The 6,783-nt window shown below is 38.0% G+C and overlaps 2 long non-coding RNA genes across 9 annotated transcripts in view; both read right to left on the bottom strand.

Moving 5' to 3' along the window:
* LOC132658039 (uncharacterized) overlaps positions 1–5,652 on the bottom strand; it is a 36,897-nt gene extending 31,245 nt beyond the window's left edge. Inside the window, exon 1 of the long non-coding RNA XR_009597004.1 lies at positions 1,218–5,652. This is a non-coding gene — a long non-coding RNA (uncharacterized LOC132658039). The remainder of the gene's footprint in view (positions 1–1,217) is intronic.
* Positions 1–6,783, bottom strand: part of LOC105615111 (uncharacterized) — a 95,401-nt gene that overhangs the window by 85,515 nt on the left and 3,103 nt on the right. Inside the window, exons 2-3 of one of the 8 annotated variants that reach the window (XR_009597001.1) lie at positions 6,273–6,361; positions 5,660–5,837 (exon numbers count right to left, since the gene is read on the bottom strand). The exons of the other annotated variants lie outside the window; for them this stretch is intronic. This is a non-coding gene — a long non-coding RNA (uncharacterized LOC105615111). The remainder of the gene's footprint in view (positions 1–5,659; positions 5,838–6,272; positions 6,362–6,783) is intronic. 8 annotated transcript variants of the gene reach the window in all.

The following is a 6,783-nucleotide window of genomic DNA, read 5'->3' as shown; positions in this document are numbered from 1 at the left end:
CTAGATATTATAAAAAGAACAGAATTAGATCAAGCTATTAGAGCATTATCCAGTTTAATTAATCCCCTTTTCGCTCTCTTCTCCCACTGTACACTGCCTGCACCTTTATTACAGCATGTACTGCTGCCTATTATCACATGATCACTACGTAACACAGCTACTGATGCTGTTATTCCCACCTGAGTATAATTTCTAGAGGACACAGAAAGGAACCTATGCTTTTCTTTTTCCCTAAGAATACAGGGCATATAGCCTTACATACAAGACAGTCAATAAATATTCATTGTGTTGAACGAGGGACAATTAAGGTCAAATAGGTATTATAGAGCTTCAAATTAGTTGTGAAAGGAATTAAGTTAAATCTCTCCATGTGATGGACACTCACGGATATGCAAGAATATGTCAAAAATGTGGTGCTCCAGAAATTCGTATGTCTAGCTCTCAGGGCTTTTGGGGAGAAAGGCATAAAAGTATTCCAAGTAATTTGCATAAATGAGTAAGTCTCAACTCTTACTCTGTCTATTTATTCCTGTATTCAGCTGTTTACAGTAGGCTTCCCTGGTGGCTCAGAGGTTAAAGCATCTGCCTGCAATGTGGGAGACCTGGGTTCAATCCCTGGGTCAGGAAGATCCCCTGGAGAAGGAAATGGCAACCCACTCCAGTATTCTTGCCTGGAGAATCCCATGGGCGGAGGAGCCTGGTGGGCTACAGTCCACAGGGTCACAAAGAGTTGGACACAACTGAACAACTTCACTTTCACTTTCAGCTGTTTACAAGAGGGGGCGGAAATCCCATAGCTCATTCTAGTTTTGTTGAAATTCACAAAAAAACTGGATTTCATGTTTAAAATAATCAAATGTCATGACACACTAGAAAGACAGAGTTTTTTAATGCTACATTTCTTTGTGGTTTTAAATATTACTAAAGTGAATGTAGAATATCATTAACTTAGGTCAGAATTTACTTTTATTCTCCTGACATTTGAAATAAACTTCTAAAAGTAAGTTTAGAAGTTTGGATTGAAACAGGGTTCCAGTTTGGATTGACATCAGATTTTAATCAATCCTTGTCTTCCCTTCCTCCATTTAATTACGTTCATGATCATCCACATTGATTTATATAATTAATGCATCTCAACTTATTTTGCCACTGAGTAGATTCAAGATTGATTATTATTTCATATACATATCACTATAATAGTTTATCAAATCACTTACTTCTGTTTAGTCTCTCCCTTCTCAGTTCCATTAAGCATATCTACTTGATGGCTCTTGTTAAGCAGCAGTCTCACCAAGTCACTCTACAAATATTGAGCATCTACTATGAGCAAAGCACTGATACAGATGTCACAGAGAAGATAAAAACGGGTAAAACACTGCCCTTGTCCTTCACATCCACAGTATAACTAAAGAAATAACAAGCAATAGTAATAAAACATTAAAGGAAATGAGAACTGGAAGAAAGGGAAGAGATTGCAGCTCAGGTGAGATACTATAGTATACATTTAAAATATACTATATTTTAAACTAGAGTTTAAAAGTTAAGATGCCTATGGAATAGAGGAGGAGTATTCCAGGTAGATGTAACAATATTAAGCAATGAGTGGCTGTGAAAGTTAAAACAAAATAACTGGAAGTAATATACAAAGCTTAGTTGCTCAGTCATGTCCAACTCTTTGCGACCCCATGGACTATAGCCCGCCAGGCTCCTCTGTCCATGGGGATTCTCCAGGCAAGAATACTGGAATGGGTTTCTATGCCTTCCTCCAGGGGATCTGTCCAACCCAGGGATCAAACCCAGGTCTCCCACATTGCAGGTGGATTCTTTACCATCTGAGCCACCAGTGAATCACAAAATACAAAGAAGATGAGATAAAATAATTTGGGCTCAGCTAGTAAAGAACCCATCTACAATGTGGGAGACCTGGGTTCGATCCCTGAGTTGAGAAGGTCCCCTGGAGAAGGGAACAGCTACCCACTCCAGTATTCTGGCCTGGAGAATTCCATGGGCTGTGTAGCCCATAGGGTCACAAAGAGTCAGACATGACTGAGCTACTTTCATTTTCACAAACCTGAGCAGCAATCTCATTACATGCTGTCTAATGAAGACTACTCTTTAAAAAGTGCTACTCTAGTACACAATGATACAGCATATAATATTACCTTAAAATAAAAACAAACAAAAATCAAGTAACACAAGATCCAGAGTATATACTCAAGAAAGAGCATAGCAGGTGAACAATAGTTTAAGAAATAGAAAAACTGGTCATTGGGTCAACAGGTACAGCTGGGCAGGCTGTATGCAGTCTATGTGAACGGCACTTTTGGTGCACTGTTCAAAGGTACTCAGTAACCCTGACGGTTTCAGACAGGTGAGTATTTAACTTTGTCGGGGTCTCACTTTGCAAAAGGGAGCTCACTCAGGGGGAGATGCATCTGAAGGCAAGAAATTACGTCACAAGACTGAAATCAGTTGTATGGTTCATTCTCTTGAAACAACAGGACAGAGATGCTGGTCCTTAGGAACTAGGTATAGGCAAGGAATCAAGATTAGTATGACTTCTGAGTGTAATTTCTATGTAAGATTATTACAGCTTCTTCAAGAAAAGGACTGGCCCCAGACAACACAATGCCATAATCCCCTCAAATATCCCCAACTTACTGATGAAGATTAACTGGTTATAGACCAAAATTATTAGGACAGGAAATAATTGGAAGGAAATGTCATCGTATCATTATTGAAGGAAAAACATTTGTCTTTTTTTAATAGTGATTAATACCACATTTGCTTCATTATAAATAACATTTCAGCTACATTATAATTTTTAAAAGCTTTGTGGTTTAGCTTAGAAATCCATACATTTTCTGAGTATAAATATACTAATGGCAATTTCACTTTTTGGGTGAGGGGAGAGGAGAGAATGGTCCCAAGCTTTAGTTAGACACAGAGAAATTCTGTAAAAACCAACTGATCAAAAAAAATCTTTGTTTGGTAATATATCAACTGTTAATTGTGTAGCACACTGAAGGCCTTTTGATATACACTTTACATACATTACTACATTTAATTCTCAGAAAGCATCTAAAGTAGTAACATTTATAATGGCAGCTAAGAACTGAATGATTACTAAGTACAAGACACTGTTCAGAGCAATTCATACGCAGTATTACTGCCTGTAATCCACAAGACAGTCCTCTGAGATAACTACCTTTATTATCTGTATTTTACAGATAATATATCTAAGGATTCAGGAATGTTCCTAAGGTCACACTTTTAGCACAGAGGGCCAGAATTCAAGTCTAGTAGTCTGACTTCAAAGCCCAGGTTCTTAATCACAGCTTTCTACTGCTTCTGCAATTGGTATTCATGGCATAAACAGTATCTTTGATACTACTGTTGCATTTTATCAAGTGCCTATTATTTAATAAATGTTCAAAGAGGAACAATAATCAGAAGTGAAGATAAGATTAAAATAGATTCTATTTGAGTCTGGATACCAATAAGCCATTATTTTCAGAAAATGTAATGAAACTGGAAAGTGAGGTGCTGAAAACTGCTTGAAAGAAATAATGCTACTCAGTTACAGCACAAAACTTTACTGTAAATCAAGGAAAAAAATCAAATAAAATAAACTAAAATGCAAGGAAATGAGGTTAAGATGAATCATGCCCTATGCCTGCCTGGGATTTAGAAAATGAAAACCAAATCCACTCCAGGAAAATTAAAGGTGGAAATTCTGCAACTTGATATAGACAGGGGTTTAATTTTGGTTAAAAAGGTTTCTAGATTTACCACAGGAAAAAAACAGGCCTCTAAGTAACATAGGTGACCATATTATCTGAATAACTCAATGTCCACAGAGTTTATTAGTGTACATATTTAATAATGACAAGAACTTATGTGGTTTTTAAAAAAATTTATATTCTGGTTATGCTAAAAAAAAGTACTCTTTTACTCATCCATATTGAGATTCTGAGAGTCATCCAGGCTGTTTTATGTAGCAGTAGTTCACCTTTTTAATTGCTATATAGTATTGTTGGAGAAGGCAATGGCACCCCACTCCAGTACTCTTGCCTGGAGAATCCCATGGACGGAGGAGCCTGGTAGGCTGCAGTCAATGGGGTTGCTAAGAGTCGGACACGACTGAGCGACTTCACTTTGACTTCACTTTCATGCACTGGAGAAAGAAATGGCAACCCATTCCAGTATTCTTGCCTAGAGAGTCCCAGGGATGAGGGAGCCCAGTGGGCTGCCGTCTATGGGGTCGCACAGAGTCAGACACGACTGAAGCGACTTAGCAGTAGCAGCAGCAGCATTGTATTGTAGAATGGACTACAATTATCTTTTTAATTGTTGCTGAGCATCTAAAATTTTAAAAAATTAATTGTTTATAATCCGAGTGAACATTTTCTCTACTCATCAGATTTTGTTTACTAGAATACAAAGTTCACCTGCATGCTAGCTCTCTTCTACTTTGAATATTAACATATTGGTAGGCAACAGTTATTTGGTGCCAATCAAGTCTACAGTGTGAAAGTCAATGACAGAATGATAGAAATAAAGTTTTTCTCAGAAAAAGTACCTCCGAGTATAATAATAATAATGTTTGCCTAAGATGACTCTTGTGAATCAATAACATAGTCCACCTAGAGGTCTAATTGAACGATGTCAGGATTTCAAAGAACTATAGCAAATGAAGAAAAGAATGAGAACCAATCTTGGTGAAAGATGAGTCTGATTCTCATAATCTGATAGACACTGTAGATTACCATAAAATTAATTTCAAACTCCATATCTGCCATTATTGACTGAGTCTTTACTAAATGCCTAATACTGTACTAAGCCCTTAATATGCATTCTTTCATTTAACCTCATAATAAACCTATGAAGGATGGTATTATTATCTCTATTTCACAGATGAGACAACTGAGGTTTAGAAAGGGAATGCGCTACTGAAACCATATACAAGCCCCTGTGTCCCTGTCCTTTGCAGTAAAATGCTTCCCTGGTGGCTCAAACGGTAAAGAACCTGCCTGAAATGTGGGAGACCTGGGTTGGATCCCTGGGTCAGGAAGATCCCTAGAGAAGGGAATGGCAAACACTCCAGTATTCGTGCCTGGAGAATTCCATGGACAGAGGAGCCTGGTGGGCTAGTCTATGGGGTTGCAAAGAGTAGGAAACAACTGAGTGACTAACACACAACCAGTTTCCCTTGAGTCTCCAAAGACTGGCTCAATAGTTAATGATTAGGAAATGTGAAGGTACAGAAACAAAGAATAGACATTGGGTTGGGAAACTGGTAACAATTTAGACTATAGGTTGTTATCAGTAATCAGTTACTACAGATTCTTTCACATGGCAGAATCACTGATTTCACAGTTTCCTAAAAGATATAAAGGCCTGACACACATTCCCAAGTTGTCTTTAGAGGATGTAGACCCCCACCAGATGAAAACAATGCCCACAAGCACACAGACCCTAGACCTGTTGAGACCCAAAGGTTGATGACGCTTGAAACTTCACCTTGATGTCAACCAATCTGAGAACTATGCATAAGCTGATCACGTCTCCTCTCTTACAATGCCTTTAAAACCCCCTTTTCCTAAGCACCTATATAAACGCCAATAAAAATTAATTTTAAAAAACAACACACACTTACCTGAAAGCCACTGGGGAGTTTGGGTCTTTTGAACGCGAGCTACCCACTCCCCTTGCTTGGTGCCCTGCAATAAATGCTGCACTTTCCTTCACCACAACTCAGTGTCAGTAGATTGGCTTTACCGTGCACAGGCAAGCAGACCCAAGTTTGGTTCATTAACACTTCTGAGCAGGAACACCTAAATTTAAACCAAGGTCTGAATGATACCAAAATCTGAGTTCTTAATCATCACGTGAACTTCTCTCTGCATAATTCTTCCCTTACACATAATGCATTTATAATATCTTACTATATGTACATGTGTACTCATTCATTCAACATATATCTACTGAGCATACGTGCCAAACACTACTCTAGGTGTTTCTTTCACGTTAGTAAACCAAACGGAACAACAAATTCTTGACTTTCTGGTGCTTATATTCTAGGATGGCACGGACAATAAACATAATAAATTAGTAAATTACACAGTTATGTTAGAAGGTGAATATGTGCTCTGGGGGGAAACAGCAGATGCAGTGACTGAAACTGTCGGTTTTATACAGGTTAGGCCTCATTGAGGAGGTAAATTTTGGGCAAAGACTTCAAGGAAGTGGAGCCAGGAACAAACAGATACCTGTGGGGTGGTGGTGTAGAGAACACCAGGAAGTGAGGCCAGAAACAGAAGAGCGGTAAAATGCAATCACATGTGTACTTATGTAACTCCTGTAGAAACACAGCAAAATAATAACATAAGCTGACAGCTGAGTGGATGGATAAATATGTGATTGAACACATACAGCAAAATGTTAAAACTGTAAAACCTAGGAGGTGGCTATGTGGATATTTACTGTAAAACTCTTTTAACTTTTCTATATGTTTGAAACTTTTAATGATAAATTGTTGATGGAAATGCAGTCATACTTGACACCTGTTTTAAACGGCAAGACAGAAATCAAATCACACAGAAACATTCTGCAAAAAAAAAGATGACACCAGGGTTTTTTCTGCTTATATTTGCTGAGGTGGGGAGGAAAAAACACTGCCATAACTTGTTTACTTTATCTACCTCCAGAAAATTCCTCCAAATCCACACTCCTTTTGAGAAATGAAGGCAGGCAGAAAGGTGTGTTTAAGAATTCTATAGT

This window comes from Ovis aries, chromosome 1, assembly GCF_016772045.2.
Source record: "Ovis aries strain OAR_USU_Benz2616 breed Rambouillet chromosome 1, ARS-UI_Ramb_v3.0, whole genome shotgun sequence".
In the NCBI taxonomy this organism is placed as follows: Eukaryota; Metazoa; Chordata; class Mammalia; order Artiodactyla; family Bovidae; genus Ovis; species Ovis aries.
Note: the sequence above shows the minus strand (reverse complement) of the source record. Positions and strands in the feature narration are given on the sequence as shown.